The 21,590-nt window shown below is 40.0% G+C and overlaps 1 long non-coding RNA gene across 1 annotated transcript; it reads right to left on the bottom strand.

Moving 5' to 3' along the window:
- Positions 1-1,348: 1,348 nt before the first annotated feature.
- LOC141728678 (uncharacterized) lies at positions 1,349-20,223 on the bottom strand. The gene is made up of 3 exons (XR_012579823.1): positions 19,910-20,223; positions 3,301-3,363; positions 1,349-2,576 (listed from the first exon to the last, which is right to left on the bottom strand). It is a non-coding gene; the product is annotated as an uncharacterized LOC141728678 (long non-coding RNA).
- Positions 20,224-21,590: the final 1,367 nt, after the last annotated feature.

The following is a 21,590-nucleotide window of genomic DNA, read 5'->3' as shown; positions in this document are numbered from 1 at the left end:
TCAGAGTAAAGGATGATACTCCCTCCATCTGGTTTTGTCGTCTCCAAGTAGGAGTCTCAGAAGAAGCTTCCAAAGGGAAGAAGCTGGCTCCTAACATATCTAGCTAGTATTAAAGTGTTTGGTTCTGATTGACAAAATGCATTCTTCAATGGTAGTCTACAGCAAAGTTATGATTTTCTAATCTTACTACTAAATTTTGACAATTAGTCTTTATGAGTTTAGATTGTCTTTAGCAGAAATACTTGTTAGGAAGAAGCTGTCCTCTGAACAGCTGGTAAATTAGACAAATTCCCCTGTAAAAGAAACTTAGAACTGTGAGAAAGTGACTTTGTGCAAGATTAGATTAACATAACTATTTACTTCAAAAAGGAAGGAGCTAAAGGACAATGCCATAACTTGTGCATCAAGTCGCTTGTCTCAGTTCCAGAACTAATTGCTATTACAAATATTGACTCTGTGCATCCTGCCAGCAATCCAGCGAGATGTCTCTCACTGCATTTGCTGTGGAATCAGTCCCAGCCCCAGAAGCACTCGAGGCTGCTCTGCTGGTGTTTACACAGACCCCGGATCAGAGGCAGTGATCAGCTCCGGCTGCTGCGGCCGCCCCAGCAGGGCAGCGGGGCTGCAGCCAGAGCTGCATTTACTGAGATCATTCTTTGCCTCATCCTGAATCTGCCAAAGGTGAGGATGGACAGTGAGTCCTTTATTTTCCCACCTCTCAGAGCTTTAATATTTATCTTTTCTTCGCACAAATGAAGGGGTAAATGGTGCATCATGAAATGATGTTTTTCAGGCTAACAGGTATTTTTTCAGCAATGTAAGTCCTTGCTAAAAGGTTTAGTAAATAAAAAATAAGCTATATTAGAAGATAATTCTGTCAGGTAATGTAAAACTTCTTCTTTACCCTTTCTGATCTAGGTTCCTATCAAGAAATCAGAAAATTTATTTCTTTGGGTCAAACACTGAGGAGTTCTCTCCTTTATTCTCATTTGGTACCAGTGCCAATAAACTTTTTTGGTCTACTGATACATTGCATTTTTCCATCTCTTGATGACACTGGATAAAAACAAAATTATACGTCATAAATACACATAAAAACACAGGCTAAACATGCAGGCTAAGAAATACAAAATCTTAATCACCTTTGGCAGTAGCTCAGCAAAAAAATCCAAAAGACCCCAAAAATTATCCACAAAAGTTAAAACACTTAATCAGAACATTTCTAAAATCACATGCTTTGGCTTTCCCTCTGTTTTTGTTTTTTTTTAACTGACCTAAACCTTTAAAGTGGAGTAAAAGAAGAGGTTAAGTAACTTAAAGAGGGCTTCTACATCTTAAAATTGTTGGATGTCTTAAAATTTTCTCCATTCCTTTTTCCTCTCCTTCCTTTTTTTCATAAGGCAACTATGGAATGGAAAAATCCATTATTCACATGAAGGCTAGAATTCTTCCACTGAACCAGTCATATTATTTTTTCTAGAATCATTTTAATGCAGATTCGGATTCCACACAATTGGATGGGATTCATCCTATTCATGCCTTCAGTTAATTGCACATTCCTAAAGCTGTCAATGATAATTTTGGTGAAATGTAGGGTGTGCTGCTTGGTGACAAAGCATCAGACACATCCATCAGACACAAATGCTTTTATTGTTTAAGCTCAGTTTGTGGAAAGTAAATGCAAATTCTAATTTTAGCTTCAGTTGCTTTATTTCTGACTTTGTAAGCAATTTTGTGAGAGGAGTCTTCTCTTTTCTTTCTATAGAGTATAGGATCATCTTAGTTAAACAAAATTTTCAATAAAAGATTATTTAATCCTCAATCACCTAGAATATTATTTAGTGATAGAAACTCATTAACTGAGCTCACATCAGTATTTGCATTTTCAGTTGACTTCATACTCTGTGGAAAAAATACTTTTAATTTTTTGAAAATTTAGGATGCCACTTTAACAAGAATAGTAATGTCTGTGCAAGATATTTCTGTAATAGCTTTCATGAAGGATCCCACAGGAGAATAAGTTCAGTACTATCCTCCCAGTGGAAAAATAAGATGAAAAGGGGTATCTTGCTTTATACATTAATTAGGCAGAGAAGAAGCATCAGGGTCAGCAGCACAGTCCGAGACACTGTAGGGAAGGTAGTGTGTGGCACCCCTTTGAGAGGATTAGAAATTACTCTTTTCCAAGCAATCATAGTGGGAGCAGACACCATTTTTCATTGTGTCTGAGAGGCAGCAATAAGACTGAATGATGTGCCAGTAAAAGGCAGTTAATTTTCTTTGTATTGGCAATATAGAATGTGAACTTGACTTGTCTTTTCATCAAATTAGTAGTGGAGCAGACAGTAGACCATTTATCTTGTAGACCATCTTACATCTGACACCTGAAATTCACACTGTCCAAATTCAGCACTTTATTTTGGCAAGCAGTTATGTGTTCAGATTTCTGGTATTTGCTTCTTGGATGATTCAGAGTACAGTAATTCAGGAAGCAATATTTTACATCATCCAGTACAAGGAGTGAGGCCATTTTCTCATATGCTTTTGCGGCCATCCAAAGCTATTCCTTTCATGGTCTAAAAGAAAAGAGAAGGATAGGAAAAAAGTTTGAATGGAACTGCCAATAAAAGCCATTTATTTTGTATTTCACTTTTAAGGGTTTTTGGTTCAACTATCCCAAGTTCTGAAACAGTTCATTTAATAGGATGTTAATAATTTTGGAAACAACATCAGAACTAACCTTCTTGCCAAGCAGACAGGCCTGTTTTGATACCTTAGTAATGAATAGTACCTTCACCCCGACTACTACTAACCCTTGCAATGCTAAGTTGGCATCATGATAAAGTTCATAGGTCTTTTTTTTTCCAGACCAAAAGGCTGAAAGGTTTTATCAAGATATGAAGTACATTCCAGTAACATGGACAATTTCTTTATTGCTGAAAGTGTAGCTTTAAAAATCTATAGATTCTACTTATGAACAAAAAAATTCCTTGTACAGCTGTATTGTGTTGTTTCCACATTTGTTTAAACACAGGAGTCTGGCTGAAGAATATACAAACGATTCATAAAAACATGCCTATGTTACACATGTGTGAACCACATGGAAAGTAACATGTGGATTTCAAACTCGGGGCACGGGTTTCCCTTTTTATAACTATTCGAAGAAAAAATATTCTTAGGAGGGACGTTTTTTCAATAACATTTTTTGAAACCTTAACTTCAGAGGGTATCAAAAATGCCTCTCATGAGATATGGGGCCACACATATTGCAGACAGCTGCTTGGAAAAGTTAAGACCCACCTGAAAAAGCAAAAGGGATGAAGTTTCCACAGCTCATTCCTTTCAGCAAAGCGAGAGCCATACCTGGAAGACCAACCAGAGATACCCTCCATTTACCTCCATATCTGTTAACTGCACTTTAAATTCCTCATCCAAATGTAAAAGATGGCAACACATTGTATGAAGTCCAACAGGAGATAGAAGCCATAGTTCACACAGTCACAGGCAGCAGTGAGGCTCCCCATTTTCATGGAGTGCCGCTGACAAGTTTGAGAACCAGGATGCCATCCAGAGAGACTGGGACAATCCTGAGGAGTGGCACCATGGGAAGCTCATGGTGTTCAACAAAGCCAAGTGCCAGGTGCTGCACCTGGGCTGAGGCAACCCCCGGTACCAGTCCAGGCTGGGGATGAACAGACCAACCACAGAGAGGTCACACCCAGGCTCTGTCACAGCTTTCCACTCCACTCTCAGCTTAACATCCTCGGTCCTGCCACAAGCTCCACACAGAGGGCTCCCCAGGTATGGAAGTAAACATGTATGGCCATATTCCAGCACACTCCTGCCAAAGCAATTTCTTTCACCAGGGGTTTCAGATCCCCTTCATACCACTGCATTTTGATATGGCTTTTGGAGAGGAAAACTTCAGATATTCCCAGAGTACTCCCAATTTTTTAACTTTCACAAGCAGCCATCCAATGAACACTGGAATGCTGTTCCTTGTGCTGCATTTTCTTTGGTGTTTTGTTATAAAGATTACAGCTAAGAGTAACAAATCATTATTTTTTCAGTCCAGGCTCTCATATAGAATGCTGCTTGACTTTTCACTCTGCTGTCTTTGCACTTCTGAAACTGCTTCACCACAATGTAACTTTCAGAAAGCTCCTTCTGGAGCTGGTACAAACTTAAATTCAGAGAGCATTAACAGTAAATTTGATTCCATATTTTGAAAGCAGAAAAAGCAAGCTATCACAGGTACAAATATGGTGTTAGTGACCATAGCAAAGAACTTGCAGTGACAAAAAGTAAAAGAGGTTGGTAAAAAAGGCAGCAAAGGTAGAAGGAGAAAGAGCAAGAATAGGTTTTGGTAAACAAGAAAAGATAAAAGCTCCACTGTTTTAAGGTAGTGTAACTGAATTAAGAATCATGCCCAATGATCTGAATGTTTTTGTTATAAACAAAGAAAATGAGGCATGATTGTGTTAAGATATCAGCTCTAGTCCTGAGTCTGTCGTTACAAACTGGTGATGGAAAGGCAGGCAGAGGGATATTGATGCACATAATATGGGGGCCATCACATTAAAATGAACATTAAAATAAAGTCTAGTATTTCCTTGCAGGAAATGCACAGCATGGTTTGATTGAAGTAAAACAATGGCCTACCAAATGAAATTGTGACAAATTATGATCGTGGGGGTTTCTGCTATGGCTCCTATTTTGGGACTGGGAACTGTGGTGACTATTAACAAAAAAAAAAAAAAATCTGGAGACAGATAGGTGCAGCTGTGGAAAACAACCATCCTAAGAGAGCACCTTAAATAACCTGTCACTCTGAGGCCAGGATAGCTGAAGTGGTGGCTGATCCCATGTGCCAGAGCTGCCCTGCCCTGCATCAGCAGACAGGAGACAGCGTGCTCCAGCACAGACATCGACAGTGCAGGCCACATCTGTAACTGTTATCATGGAAAATATATATTCCCATTGGCTCCACTGTCAGATACTCTGAAGCCATGGAAAATGCCACAAAAGATAAGCCATGCACTTCTTTGTTCGTTCCACTTGTTTGAATTGTTCTCTGCTCCGCAAGTCCTTTATCAGCGCCATTTGTACAAAGGTATCAGTCTGCTTCTGATAAGTATTGGTGATATCATTACTGCTGAAGGATTGCTAGGGCCCTTTATTTCTGAACAATGAACAACGGGCCGTGAGCAACATGTAATCAGGGTTTATCCACTTATCTATTAAGATACTTAGTTAAATTTTGGGGTCCCGTTGCCTGTTTGTATTTGAATCACAGCTCCACTTGGATATAAAAGCACAAGAGTTTGGAGAGGTGGACCACTCTTTATCCCGCTACCTCAAACACAGGAGGTCAGGGGACTCAGCTTAGCAAGCTGGGAAAACTCCAGTTTGCCCTTTCAGCCTTGGCACTACCTGCAGTGGAGGGCTAAAGAGCAGAAGGAATCCTGGGATCACTATTTCTTTTAACAATATTTAATTTTCCTAACACAAAATGCTGATTCAGGGAAATGTCAGTGCATACCCGATAGCAGAAATGTTTTTTTTTTTTTTAACTTGAAAGATAGAATAGATTGAACAAAAAGAATTTCCTCGGCCTCAGAGGGGAAAAGAGGAAGTAGATCAGATCTTGTGTTTATCAAGGCAGAATTAAGGGGAAAGCATCTCTGCCAGGCTCTTTGTGATGGATGTGATGTTATCTCAAATATGCCAAAGTCAATGGCATACTGTGAGATTCATAAAAGTCAGATTATCTGCTATCTATCTAATGAAAACTGTAGCTACAGTGCTGTCAAAAAAAACCCTTATTTTTTTGTGTGTTCTTTAATAACAGGTATAATTTTGGATAAAATAAAATTGTAGTGGAAATTCCCACTGAGCCAAATCTAATTTTTAGATGATGTGACACTCAGTTTCCTAGAGTTACATTAGAAACATCTGGTGGAAAATGTTACTTCTTGATCTGTACTTAAAAAAATTTCCTCTCCAATGCTCTTAATTAATCTTCAGAGACATTAGCATTAGCAATAGTTCACTTAATGTATTTCAAAAATAAAAGTTGGAGTACGATCGGTGGGCAATGACTTTGTTGATACTTACACAGTAATAGCTCTGTAGTAAAGCTGTTGTAACAAACCTGGGGTTTAGCTCTTCTTAATTATCCAGGGTAACACAGTTCACTAAGCATGTCACTTGGCACCACTCCTTGCAAAGCAGAATTTTCCTGAAAAGCTTGTTTGTAGAAGAGGTGGGGGAAGCGGGGGGCTGGAAGTGGAGGATGCGGAGCTGGGCGGCACAATTGGCCATTGACCGCGGAACCTCCGCCTGGAGCCTCTGCCTGGAACCTCTGCCTGGAGCCTCCGCCTGGAACCTCTGCCTGGAGCCTCTGCCTGGAGCCTCTGCCTGGAACCTCCGCCTGGAACCTCCGCCTGGAACCTCTGCCTGGAGCCTCTGCCTGGAACCTCCGCCCGGAAGCCAGCCAGGGCCAGGAGCTCAGCCCTGCCCGCCTTCCTGCTGGGGCACTGCCCTTCCCCGAGCTGGGCAGCCACAGGTGACAAGGGCAATGCGGCACTGCAGCCTCTGCCATGGGTCTCAAGGTGCCCAGGAGGATTTCCCTGCGGCCAGACTGAACTTTAGCACCAGACTGTACAAATGCCCAATCCATCTTGCATGCATCATGGATATTCCTGTTGAGTTCATTGAGTTTTGAGTCCCATCCATTAAATATGATGAAAATTAATCTGCTGCTGACTGTGACATCCAGGTTTAAATAAACCTCACTTTCTTCCTTCATGATTAGTGCCCTTGCTGCACTTACTAGCTAAGGTGGAAAGATGAGTCAAGTTCAATACATTAACAGGTATAAGAGCAAATAACACCCTTAAACACTGCCTTTATTATCAAGAGACCATCTAACACAGTCTGAGATGTTTAATTAAAATAAATGTATATTTATTTTTATAAATAAAATAAGAGCTCTCCAATCATTTTACCCCCACAGCTATCTGCATGGGATATAAGACTCATTTAAATGCACCCTCCCTCTGAAACGTTTTTAATTTTTTTTTTAATTGTTAAATTTTTCTTTGACTAGAACTGTTTGGTACAACAGAGGTATATATATGCCATCAATTTGTCTGGATAGTACAAAATATTCATGAACAACAAAAAATCAATTATGTTGTAAGAACATTTCTGAATTTCACGCTTAAAATAACTTCAACTCCTTCATCCAGATAAATTTTGGGAATGTGAAATTTTACTGTTGTAAAATTATAAAATTGCAAAGGGTTTATTAATCTTGCTGTTTATTTCTCAGAAACATTAAATGAGTCCTAGTGACAGGGAAAAGAATTGAAATTTAAATAGTTTCTACCCAGAAGCAAAGATGTGCATCTGATTTTTACTTTTTAAAAATCCAGTTTGAAGTATTATGGAGTTAGCAATGAAACTGCAGCTATTTCTAATTATTACGGTGTCTGACAGGATGCATATGTTTATGGAATAATCTATGCATAGCATGAAAAAGCACTTTTTACTGTTTTTGAAACAATGTTTACATCAAAGTGAAACATATGTGCGATAAAAGAACAAAGCAGAAATCCCTAGTTGCTAGTCCTAGTTGAGATCTATATATAGGATATTTACAACATTTTTTGGCGTGGCAGAAATCTGTGTCAGAATGATTAATTAACAGACATGAAAAACTAAAGGACCGTGAAGGGCTGAGGCAGATACAGCATCATCTAAACTACCAGGATAGGTAGAAATGAGCACTTGAATTAGTCAGGGGCTGGCTGCAAAGTTTTATTATTACTCAAAAGGCACCTGGGCCCAAAGCATCAAGTGGAAGCAATTTTACAAATCAAAGGAGATAAACTATGTGAAAAAGTCATGAGTAACTAGTTTACTCGAAGGACTTGTAACAGGATCTGGAGCTTTCATCCTCGCCCAATTAACAGTGACCAAGACTAAGTCTCATCAGGAATAAAAAGGACAGATGTTCCCATCACAAAATCACCACTACAGCTGACACCAATTGACTTTCTTATTGGTCGTGTCAGCAAAGGGCCGGTGATTACAGGACTATGAAATATTGTCCTTCCAGAAAGGCCTCAGGATGGCTGAGCAATGATATCTAGACTGTGTCTAAACTGGGAACAGACTTTGCTTAGGCTCCCGTTTGAAGAACTGTAATTGCCCTGATTCTTTTATTGGACACAGATATTGTAAATCAGGATTGCTGACTTACAGCAGCTTCAGTGATATCCGCGGAAACAGCTCAACATGAAATCTGTGGGTGGAAGGGCTGGGTTGTGTCATGGGGCTAGAAGGATCTCTTGTCAATTTTTCTCACCCAATAAGCTGCCTCAGTGTCACCTGAGGAAGAAGACACTTCCCTGCAGTGCAATTCTTTCATTAAGAGCTGTTGAGTAACAAAATAAGAGTCTGAAAAAACCCATTTTATTGGCAAAGGGGAAAGTTTTGCTATAGTTCTTTCAAATTCCTTAGTGGGGTAAGACACACAATGGTAAGTATGTTCTCTTTTGCTCTTTGATGACTGTTTTTTAGCCATTCAGTTATAATAGGATGTAATTTGAATTATCCTAATTTTCCTTTAATTCATACTTCATAAGACAGCATCATTCTATGAGTAGGATAGTATTTAGTTAGCTGAAATGACATGGTTTAAGTGTGACTACTGTGTCTGGAGATAACGTGAGCAAGCATCAGCATAAAATTTATATGTACAGAAACATAAATAATTCTTTAATAAGTCCTCTTGATCTTAACATAATCAGTGGGAAACTAAAGCAGTTGCTGTCCCCCCACCAATCATGAAAGCACAAACTCACAGCAGGATTGGTTGATAAATGGAAAACTTCATTTTGGAAAAGAGCCATTTTTAAGCCAAAAGCTGTTTATTTAGGCCAGGAAGTTTGGCTGCAGCGAGTAGGCATCAGAATTGTTTATTATTGGAACCCAGGAGCACATTAATTATGTGATTTGAGTGACTGGGTAGCATCAGCCCCGCAGGTTTTGGACGTCAAATGCCCTCATCTCACATGGCGTAAACTGACCCCTGAAGTGTGGGTCTGTGCACCAGAGGTTACAGGAGGACCCTCCTCCATCCCCACCCAGGGTCTGCCAGGGTGGCTGTGCTGCAAATTTATGTTTTGGGGAGATCAGAGCGCTTTGATATACTGCACAGGGCAGCAGCATAGCTTCAATTTCACTTACATGTTGTGATTTCCTATGAAAGATCATCTGTCATTGGGGGCTCTTGTAACACATTTGCAAATAAGGTCAAACAATTTGTTCAGAGGTGAACACGGTAAGTATAAACACATTGTAAATATTTGAGTATGAGTTTAATGGTGTTTGAGAGGCTTGCACAAAAAACCTCACAAATAAAATCACTATATTTAAAAACAAATTAGAAACTTGCACATTATTTTAGCCTTTGGTGGGCATTCATCATCATTATGGATACTTGTGTTTATTTGGGTTAGCGTGGGGGAAAAAGGAACGTTTAGAAAGGCCCAGCGAGGGTGGGCAGGGCAGGATGGGGTGCCCCTGCAATCACCAGCTGCCTGGGGGACCAGCTGGGCCCTCCCCCTCAAAAACCCATTAGGCCTGTCCAAAAAGCATTTCTGGAGAGTAATTATGGGGCACAGGAGCAGCAGCTTTGGTCTAGTGGCACTCTTGGAGAGGACTGGCCCAGTGTTGGGCAGTGAGGGGACGAGTGGCCTCTGTGGACAGCACACGGCACATCTCGGCCCTCTGGGTGGGGAACAAAGGGGGTTTCCTGTGAAATATGGCACGTGGCTGTTGGTGTTGCATTTTGTGCAGCCACATCACACTCTGAGGAAGATAAATTGGAGATGATTGCCCCCAAAATTACCTTAGGACTGGAGAAGCACCCGTTTACGATACGGGTTATGATAAAAGCGCTAATGGGAATTTCTTGTAAATCCATGCTCAGTCCTGCCACAGCCTCCATAGAGAAGGCTCCCCACAGAAATATGTGTGGCCATATTCCAGCACACTCCTGCCAAAGTAGTTTCTTTCACAAGGGGTTTCAGGTCCCCTTCATTCTACTGCATTTTGATATGGCCTTTGGAGAGGAAAAATTTAAATATTCCCAGAGTAACCCCCAGGTTTACATCTCTGAGTAATCTCCAAGCAAATTTCAATTTGAAGAGTATTAAATCTATTGATTTTTGATTCCAAAATGGTAAGAAAAATGGTCTTGAAATAAGTCAGGGAGCTGTGATTTTCAGGACTGCAATATCCATACTCCAGCTGTTTGCACAGGGCCCAACCCTGCAAACACTCCTGCACATAAAGTGAGGAGAGCCACACCTGACTGCAGACATTTCCAAACTTAAGTTTCCAGCTACTAAACTCTCTGAAACAGAGAACTATGTGTAAGTGGAACTGTACCTAAAGAATTGGTCATGTTTGGGGAGCACTGTAATAAATCATATTAGTAATTGTATATAAACATGCAAATTGCATTATACAAAATATGTAAAAAATAGAAGATTAAAATATAAATATATAGATCGGACTCCTAGGATCTAAAGGGACCTCTCTGTCCAGTGGAATCCTATAAATGATATATGTAAAGAATTCTAGCTCATTAATCTTACTTTTGATCTTGTTGAGTGAAATTCACCCCAGGGTTTCATTTGGTCTCTCATGAAGCTGTGCTATAAATCACACAACATAGAGTGCACAAAGACAATTATTTTGATAAGGTTTAGGCTCAGTATTCCACTGCTTGCCATCTCTTATGAGAGTTTTTCCCCCTTCTGTGGCATTATAAATTGCAATGCTCAGATACATTTCATACCTGCTACAGGGTACTGCTAAAAAAATTGATTCTAGGTGCCAAAAGAGCAAGGAGCATTCTCAGCTGCCTTGGGAGCTGTGCCCTAGTGAGCCTGCGAGTGAACAGCCTGTTCCTCCGTGGCTGTGGGAGTGATGCCTGCACAGCTTTTCACAGCTCCTCGGGGAAGGGTGAGCCATTGCGTGGGGACTGACCTTCTGCCAGCCCCTGGGACACCACAGACCAAACCTGGGGGAGGACTGGACCTCAACTGCTTCTTCTCAGCCAAGATCACACCCTTCTGGAGATTGCTTTGTCCCAGCACAGAAGTGTGAGCTGCTGCAGTAATTCTGCCATGAATGAGAGCCTTTCTTTTGAGTCATATACTTTTGTTTCCAGTCTACGGTGTCTTGGCTTACTACTGTGCTGGGGATTATCCCTCCAGAAAAACAGAGCCTGGAAAAATGACCCATTTTCAGCAGCTATGAAACTAGCTTTTAAAAAGTGTTTCCCTCTTTATATACATTTATATATGAATTGGTTTCACTGCAGTGAAGCTATGTAAATTATTGTAATATTAAAAAATATAATGACATATTTTAGTACTATAATGTAATAGGAAAGTGTACTACCAATAATATTATCGTTACTATTATCATTATTACTAGTGGAATAGTACTCTCATAGTTAAAGTTTTCTAGATGCCAGTCAGATATAATGAATTGAACTCTTTTTTTCCCCGAGCAGCAAAAGCCTCAGCCTCACAGGAAACTCCACACAGGCAAATCCCAAGTGGGCACAGAGGAGTCCTTGGCAGCTCAGGAGAATGGCCCAGCAATGGCTGCATTGGGACTGTCGTCCAAGTAAGGGCCATAGGAGAACTGATGAGCAAGAAGAGATGGGAACCCTTACACATGTACAAGGACACATTTCTACCAACAGTCTGAATTCAGCTCACTCCTACCCTCAAAATCCTATCAAAACTGCTTCAGGTAGCAACAGTCTCATGGGTACAATTTATGGCATAATTTGGCATGGACAGCATATTTCTCCATTCCATGGGGCTGGGGCCCTTCAAAAGTCTGATCAGCTAATTCATAAATGCCTTGTGTATCTATATTATCCTGTATTAATGTGATATAATACATTGTTATAATTTCATAAGATCAAATACAAAGTTTATGAAAAAAAAATCTTTGGCATTGCAGAAGCTGTGAAACTCTACATAGTTAAAAGAGAATATTGTAGCACAGAGCAGCTCTGAAAACGTTAATTTTTTTTTTTTTTTTTAAGTCCTGGAGGGTTTCTGGAATTCATTCCATGCTAGAACATTCCATAACATTGTATGTCATGTGCCAGAGGATGGACTGATATCTTGTCCTTTGCTCATCCTTTTACAGCCTTACTTTTGAGTCTCCTGTGGTTGTACTTTTTTCATCATGCCCCACAAAAGAGGATTGTCAATGACACAAACAGATCTATGTATTCTCTGACTACATCAAATGTTCTATTTCAGCCTTTCTTCATCAGAACCAACTGCTTCAGGTTCTACATTTAAGCTTGAAATGCTGTGCCCTGACTTACAGTTATTATTCCCCCTCCCCCCTATCTACCTTCTAGCAGCATCCTGAAGCACATGTCAGTCTTGGGGCTCTTTTGATACCCATTTCACTTACCATTAGCTATAGAAATTCTTAAAAATGCCCATTCTGCAGGTGTATGAAGTTTATGAAGATGTATCAGACTGAGTGGGGCAATGAGGTTAAAGTGAGACAGCAGAGTCCATGTCCACCATAATTTTAGTTCTTTCCCAGTGTTTTTTCAAGGATATGAACACCTGGAGGAGTGGCCCAGGAGAGATGAGTCAGCCAGTAGGACATGCACTTTTTAAAAAGGAAGGAAAAGGGAAATCTTTATGGAAAAGCCAAATGGAAATAAGAATGAAAGAGAAACAAAGACCTCAAGGGAGAGAGAGGTTGCAGGAAAGACATGAGGAAGATCTAAGGCTGAAAAGAATATGGAAGCAGGAAGAATGGCCACACCTTGCTAGGTTATGAACAGTCAAATTACACTTCTGAAGCACCCTGCCCCAACTCTTTGCCTTGAAATGAGGGCCAGCTTAAACAATCTGTCCACGGAAGCTGCAGCAGGTCAGCAGCTGAGTCACAAACTAGTCCTCCTTGCTTCAGCATAACCACAGAACCACAGAATATTCTATATGGGAAGCAAGCCACAAGAATCCTTGAGTCCAGCTCCTGGCCCTGCACAGGACACCCCAGGAGTCACACCATGTGCCTGAGAGCATTGTCCAAACCCTTCCTGGGCTCTGTCAGGCTTGGTGCCATGACCACATTCCTGGATAAGCTGTGCCGGTGCCCAAACACCCTCTGGGTGAAGAACCTATTCCTAACACTTTATCTCACAAAAGCAGAGTGAATGGTATATCCTCATCCATCCAAATCCAATCTGATGCTGCAAATCTGCCCAGAAATCTAAAGGCTGCACTAAGGGAGGATATAAAACATTTTGTCTTTTTCAGGAGGAAAATAAAAATAGCAGAATTAGTTATCTCAAGTGCAAAGAGGCCCTGCTTGCCAGAGTCACATTATTTAAAGCTTTTGATTGACCTGAGAGACTTCCTACTCTTTCTTGCCTCTGCCTCCCACTCCACATACTATAAGAGGGGTGGGGTTTTTATTTTTAACTGTATCATGACAATAAATTTAAAACTCTTGGATCTCTCAGCTCACTTTTCCTAGTTGGCGCCTCATTTGAGTAATGGGTCATGAAGTTGACATTCCTCCAGTGATGTATTGCTTGCTAGAGTGGCACTGACCACAAAAGGCAGGTCAAATAGTCTTTTAATTTAATCTTTTACAGCTAGAGATTCAAATGCTATAAAAAATGTAAAAGAGGATATCCATGTGATACTCTCACTGGGGAGAGTATCCATGGGGGAGAGAGGGAGAGACAGCATCAGGAGCCATGGAGAGCTATATCTCAGGAAACATGGCTTATTTTGGGGACCAGCCAAAGGCAGAATAACAAGTGAGAGGGAAATGACGGAGAGTTTCTGGGGAATTGTTCACTAGCTGATTACCTTCTGTTTAACAGTTTGGCTCCAAAGGCTTTTTAGGTGGCTTCATCCAGAATTCCCTTCACAGCAGAAGAAAACTGTCACTCCTGGAAAGTTAAAGCTGACTACATTTAACTTGGTTTTCTGTCTGTGATTTTGATTAATTTTGTTTCTTAAAATACATGTTGTCTCTCTCAAATCATTCCTTCTGATGGCATAGTCCTGGAGGTTCTCAGATTGCTGCAATTTATTGCACTGTTTCTTAAAGTGTAGTGCATCCTCTTAACTTCATGAGGAACAGGAGTACACACAAACAAGAGCAGAGAAAGAAAAGAGTGAATTGTTTAGCAAGCCACTTTGCATAGGATTATGAGGGTATGTTAACAATTTAAACAACAACTTTGACATTATTAATTTTTACTCAGTTCCCTCTACACTTGATGGAGTAAAATTTGTCTGATGCAGTTGTGCAGTTTGATTAGACCTTCCCTGAACCCAAAGAAAAGGAGGAACTCCTTTCAAAGTTATGAATCCCTTTTCCGATCAGTGCTTTGCCATTTTATTATTCTCCAGGCTGCACACAAGGTACGTCCTTGTTTTATAGATCCTTCTAGCTTTTCAATATTTTTCTTTTTCTTTCACTGAAATACAAAGTTTTGTAAAACTACCATCAGGAAAACCATGCACCAGAGTTTGTCTTGAATGAGGAGAGACATGTGCTTGTACTCAGTGAGGATACTGATCCAGTCTCAGGAATCTGATTCCAGGCAGGAGATTAATAGTTCTGGAAGGTGTCATAGATGAAGGGCCATATTTCTGCACAGTCCATAAAAGTACCTTTTGTTGTTGTTTCAGCCCCACATATTGTTTATGCTGATCCATCCCTTCATGAAGAAAACCAAATGTCTATATTTCATCTTTGCTGAAGTCACCCCATAGCATTTTAAAGCTGAGGAAGAAATTCTGACATTCCTATTCATTCATCACTGACACTGGAAAATTATGAGACATTATGAGAATGTCTCAAGAAAGAAAAATGTTTATATTTGACTTCTCATATCTTGACCCTCTGAGGTTATTTGCTTCATATTTTCAACTTAGATCCACAGCCTGGAAGGCTAGAAGTCTAAGTTGCCATTAAGAGTCCCTAGTTTTAATGGAAACTTAGATTCTCACAAACTTCCACTATCCCAGCAGCTAGGGCGCAAAAAAACCCCAAATATCTCAAGACTTTGTGATAAAATTGAAAAACTTGGCAGCAGTTTTGCCTCCGGCTGATTAGCTCTTTAATCTATGAGCAATCTGATATTAAGCCAAAGGAGTAAGTCACCAATAGATAGCATTCACTGTGAGTAAAGCTGGCACAAATATGTGCTGAAGAAAGTTCCCAACCTGGGAGTCTTGGTTAAAGGATATACACCATATAAAATGTATGCACATACCCACACACATATATCAATGGGCACACAGATACCCACACTGTTAAAAACCCTGCAGCAGCTTCCAAACTAAACAACACTACTTGGGTGATGGTTCCAGCATGACCTCACCTTGTTAAATAAAACACCAAGTTATTATGTCACTGTTAATTTTAAATCAAGTGAACTGCAACTGTATGAAAAGAGAGAAATTTGTTTATGGCTTGCCTCTTTAGTGCCAAGCTGCCACAGGAATAGCACAACTCTGTGATCACAAGATGATACATGGCAGGAGTTGACACACATATGCCAGGCTGGCTACAGAAAGCATTTCTTGCATCTGACAATTACAAAATCCTAGTGGTTCTGAGCATTTAGATTACTTGGTTGTATACATCCCTTGATGTATAATAAATATATGTGACAGCCTCTCCTTTAGACAGGACACTTGAAAAACCTTTTTCTCTCTCTTCTATTTGATCACTGATTTTGACACTATTTGTAAGAACTTAATTGCCTTTTAAAAATCAGCTGCCTCTGTCAAATTTACTTAAAATCAGCTAGTGTTTTAAAAAATATTATTATGGGGACACACAGTGCAACTGCAAAATAAGAAAAAAATGCATGTATTCAGCTAATGGAAGTAATTCTGGCTTATTTCTGTATTCTGTCACAAATCCCCATGAGGAGCACTGGCTGGCATTTGCAAATGGCAGCTGCTGCCTCTGCACCAGGGCAATCAATCTTCATGCTGCTGCAGTTATCCATGTCAGAACAGTCAGAGCCTGTGAGTCAACAGGCTGAAGCGTGTATCATTTACACCTATCCACTTGGAAGTATCAAAATAACAGCTCACCAAGGCAGAAAAGAAGGCAGTGGCTTCTTATTTTCATACCACATTTAATACAAATACAGTAGTTTTAAACAGGGGATTCAAAAAGCTTTACCTTAAATATTCATCTCATTTTATTGGTTTGATATATGCAAAAAAAATTAAACCACCACAATAGACAATATTGCATTAATGTCTTAGTCATTCTGGACTTTGATACCAGTGGCATTCTCAAAAAATGGTGATTTATAAACAGATCTTTTATTCCAAACACCTTGTCTTATATACCAGTAAAGACAGGAGTATAAACTCCTCAGAGCACTTACATTGCTGACCAAAGGACAAAGTTCTGCTAAATAATACTATGGAATTTCTATCCCTGGCAAAATATTTAAGGACATGATTTTTACATGTATAGAGAGATTTTATAGGTTTTTTTATAAATTTGGAGATTTTTATTTGGCATGTAAAAAAAAAAAGGTTGAATCCTTACCAAACTGAGAAATTGTCCTAAAACTGAAAAGTTCCCATGTAGATTTGAAAACCTGAATAAAAACCTTCCTCTACACCAGAGCCAGAGAGGACATGTGTCAATGAATTACAAATTGGCTACTACTAAAACTAAATAAAGCAATATTTCCTTTAACTGAGATGTCCTGAATGTATTGAATCCAAGTTTAATCAGAGGCCTTGAAATGTTTTACAGTGGAGCAAAGAAGAAAGAAATGGATGGCTACTCTTCTCATTGACATTCATTATTTTGTGTTTGAAATCATGTTTTAGTCTCATTAAGCCAGTCATTTTCAACTCATGGGCTGTGGATAAAGGGGTACATGCACTACTTTGTAAAAAGTCTGCAGAAGGTAGCTGCAAAAGACAACACCAACGGCTCTCAAGATAATGGGTTCCTGTCTCTCATGCTGCAGAAGACTGACCCTGCATCTGATAACCCACAATTCTGAATATGGGCACTCCAAAGCTTAATTTATGAAAGTGTATTTTGCCTGCAATTTTGCTAACCTCGTCTTTATATGTCAAATGATCATAGCTGGATTGATCATTCAAGAAATCTTCACATAACTTTGACTGGGTTTGTCATTCTTCTCCAGAGGCGTTCTCTGCATAGTATCTTCATCTAAATTGAGGCATCCAAAACTGAACTGCGGTGCAACAGGGAATCTATCATTTCTGGTCTTCTATTAAATCATTGTTGCAGCAAGGTATTACTTTTGTAAAGTATTTCTCTAACCCGTCTCTTTGTTAGTTTATTTTGGAAAGGCACATTCATTAAGCTGTAATACTCTCAGTGATTCATATCTGCTTCCTCAGGGAACCATGTTAGATCAAAGTCCATTGCGATAAGGAGAATTTTATTATATTTTCTAACACATTGTCATTTTCAGCTGCCAGAATGCTGATAAATGGATGGAAGAATGAATGTTTTGGGCAAATACAAGTACTTTTAGGAGTGTCTACCAGTCCTTTTTAGTTGTTACTGATCCAGAATAATTTGTTAACAAATTGCATTAAAACTCCTTTTACAAAGTAATTCAAATAATAAACAGAAATCCTATATGTTCTCTCATTACTCTTTCAGTTTAGGATTGGCTATCTGCTATGAATTTCAAGCATCCTACAGGCTGGCCACGTGGTTTTCTATTTATTTTATTTTATTTCAAAACCTCTCACAAAGGGTCCTGTCAGAAGTCTCTTGAAATTCCACATAAATTATGTTCAAAAGATACATTTCATCTCTTTCTTCATGCACTTTCAGCACGAAATTCTTGAAAGATAGAGCAGCACAACTTGCCCTTACAGAAGCTGTGTCAGTTGGTCCTTATCGCATTATGCTTATCTTAATGTGTAATCTAGTCTTGAAGTAGATTCCATTTGAGGCCTTATCTTTCCCAACTAGAGCAGATTAAAGAGGAAAGTCTTTGTTCATTGAAGTGCTGTGACTTACTTGCTCTCAAATCCTTGGAATTCAGAGACAGACCTTGCTGTCTAGCGAAAGGTTTTCTGCACTTGCCTAACCCCAGCACAAACAATGTCCCTGCAGCCAGCAGCTCTCTCTCTCTTGCTTAAAACCACACATGTGACCAAATACCTTCCAAGCTGTGCTGAGCAAGTAAAATACCTTGCATAAGGAAAAACAGCAGAGTCCATTCTGTCTATAATAGCAACTGTCTCAGGCTATTAGCACTTTTTTGCCCCTTTCAATGCAGTTTTCATAAATCATATGCAACGCTTGGATCATTCAGGCGCTTTCTCTGCTAAACACCCAGTTTCATTAGTTCTAACTTCCTCAGACACATTTTCTGTCATACCTAAGGAACTGCCAAATGTTTCCAAAAGAAGCACACAACAAGAACACTTCTTGATGAGAAAAATGAAAAGAAAATATGTGCCTGACTTTCCCAAAGCCTGTTAGGAGTTCTGTCTAAATTTCTGTTTTCCTGTCATGTATGGCTTTCAAATGAACCTTACACCTAACAGCAAACGGACAGAATTAGCCTTTTCCACATTTTTCCAGTGGCTAGGGGAAATATGCCCCCTCCACCCCACCTTCTGCTCTATCTCTTACTGTGAGGTTGTTTAGTTTCGCTGTGTTAGCATCCAAAGCAAGTCGGTTTTGCTGTGTGTAAGTGGGTCTTTTAACTCTTGTAAAGCCTTTGAAGTTTCCTCCTTCTGCAAAGAGGTCAACGCGGTCTTTCTTTTGCCCTTTCAAAAGGACCTTTCATTCATTGCTGTGTTTGGTCAAGTTGTTGTGGGTTCTGCTCTGGCCTGGCACCATGAGTCCCCCCTACACAAGCAATTGCTGCTTTCGTGGCTACTGCTGTTTGTACTCCTTATTGCTTCTTTCATTTATCTTCACTGACACACCAAAGGAAAGAGGGGGCCGAAAGGGGAGAATTTGGCTGTAAGCTAAATTGATTGCATGTTATATTTCATGGAAGTCTGGCAGGAAGAGTTGAGTGATCTCAAGAGTTTCAGGAATATTTTCGTTCCTATTGTGCAAATCAATCAAAGCGCACTCGGCCCCGGCTGCCCACCCCCCTGGCAGCCCGGAGCAGAGCTCGCTGCATTGTCAACAAAGGTTTGAATAGAACAAAAGTCTCCCAAGTGGACACTGCATTCACTTGATGGGGTCACATATTACCCAACATTTAATAAAACTCACATGAATTTGAAAAGGATTCCCAGATAGATCAATGACCAGAAAAGCAGTAAATTCAGCAGGTTGGAGGGATGTCCTAGGTGATGGTATTACATGTGACAGTTACTCTTCTGCTTGGATTTTTAGTATCATGGGTGTCCTGGGACTATTAGAATGAATTCTTGCCAAATAAACATATCCACCACTTTCCTGGGAAGCTTCCACCCACCCTGCATCTGTCATGGAGGAATCTGTTTAAAGTGGGTTGCTTTTTCCCAAGCCTTCATCTGCAATCCCAGCTGACCAGGCTGGTTTGGATCCAGCTTTAGACACTTCCCTGTGGCACAGCATAAACACAGCAGAGCCAGCAGAAATGGAGAGGCTCAGGCAACACCTAAGCAATTGCCCCCCAAGTGCTTGGGCAGAGATGTCTCCAAGAGATCATGCTCCCTCCGTTTTTGCCAGAGCAATGTCTTAACCTTCTCTAAAAAAGAGAACCATAATCCTGATGCTCTCATCCTGCCCTCTTCATTTAAAACCCAGAAGATGCCCAGGCTATGACCAGTCTGCTCACCTAGTGTTCCACCAGGTCCTGAAAAAAGTTGATCTTGATAAATGTGATTCCTGCTGCAGTAACAAACTTTTAAATGCTGGCATAACGTGGGAGTTTTTAATTTCATGGTTGAAAGCAGAGTGAGAAATAATGACTCTGCATTCTCCCTCAGCAGAGGCACAGCCTTAGGCTATCTAAGGAACACAAGGCCATATGATGTGTCACTGTTCAAATATTCAAAAGGAATCCAAAGCAGTACTCAGCGCTTGTTCCTCCGCCCTTATCTGCTTCCCCACTAGCTTTGGCAATCCCTGTCACATGTGAGAGCTGAGGGAATGCTGAGTCTGGAGTCATCACTCAGCCAACAAGTTAGTGCTTCTGCAAGATACGCAGAACTTGCTGACTGCTGGCACCTTATTTTGGACACAAGTCAGACTAGAAGGAGAGAATGGGTGCGAGAGCTTGCAAGAACCTGTGGTTCTGGGCAGGCCATCATTCTGTAAAAAATTTTCAACAGACACAGTTTGGATTTTGTAATCCTATTTGCCAGAACCTCTTGCATTTGGGGGCCATATTGATGCCCTCTCTGCAGCAAGACACAAAACAGACCATTCATTTGGAGTGTGTGTTCTTTGGTAACACAGTACAAATCTATGTCCAATTAACATATTTATGAGAGGAGGAATATGCAAGTTCAATTTTAAATAATATAAATATGGAATATAAATAATGTAAAAATCAGAAGAAAATCCCTGAAAAGGGGCATAAAGGGACATACTTTCAACAGAAGTATTATTTTCATACTGTTTCATTCTATGTCTCTAAAGTACAAGCATTAATTTTTAGAAAAATATACAGGATTAAATTTTCCAGCTGGCTGTCCAAATTCTTTGCACCAATGCCATGCTTCTGCGGCCAGAAGACCAATAGTGCACAAAATGTACACAGATTTGCCCTCTATACATTGTCATGCACAGTTACTCAATAAAATAATTTCAGTTGGATGTTTCAGAAACCCAAATTTCAACTTCATTGGAAAGGCTGAGATTTTCAAAAGAGTTTAGGGATTGACTTTTTCTAAACATAGGTGACAGCTATTGTCTGGCTGCAATAAACTCTTCAAAAAATTACAGCCTGAAAATCCCATGTGAAAACTATCAGTTTAAGAATCTAGCAGAAAAACTGTATTCTTGCTGGGACTTTGCAGAGGCAGCCAGAAAACCACAGTTAAGGAACATTTAAAAACAGAACAAAACATTGCTGTTGATGAAAGTGAGTACTCTGCTGTCCAGCCAGTTTATTTCATAAACTTTTCAAACATAAAGCTCACACACCACCACAGAGCAACGGAGTTTGAAGCCACCTGATCCACCCCAGCCATGAGCACTAACACTGTACAAGAAAAGATTATTATCTGGCACAATTCTGCTTTCCAGCAAGGATGCTATCTGTCGAATCCATGGATGTTAAGCAAAATGTTGTTTCTAATCAAAAGTAAATAATTTGCTTAAAGCCCACAGCTGTTTCCAAGCTCTCAGATTTATAGATAGAATAGGTATGTGGGATATACTTGTATTATTAACCTCAGAGTTAATTGTTTTGTTTTCTTCCTGCACCATCAGTTATCAAACCAACTTTGTTGACTAGTACTGGATGAGCTATGTATCAGAGCTCAAAAGAGAGGTATGCTGATAAGAGGAAA

The sequence above is a fragment of the Zonotrichia albicollis genome, chromosome 3, assembly GCF_047830755.1.
Source record: "Zonotrichia albicollis isolate bZonAlb1 chromosome 3, bZonAlb1.hap1, whole genome shotgun sequence".
Lineage (NCBI taxonomy): Eukaryota > Metazoa > Chordata > Aves > Passeriformes > Passerellidae > Zonotrichia > Zonotrichia albicollis.
This window is presented reverse-complemented; position numbering and strand designations above follow the sequence as displayed.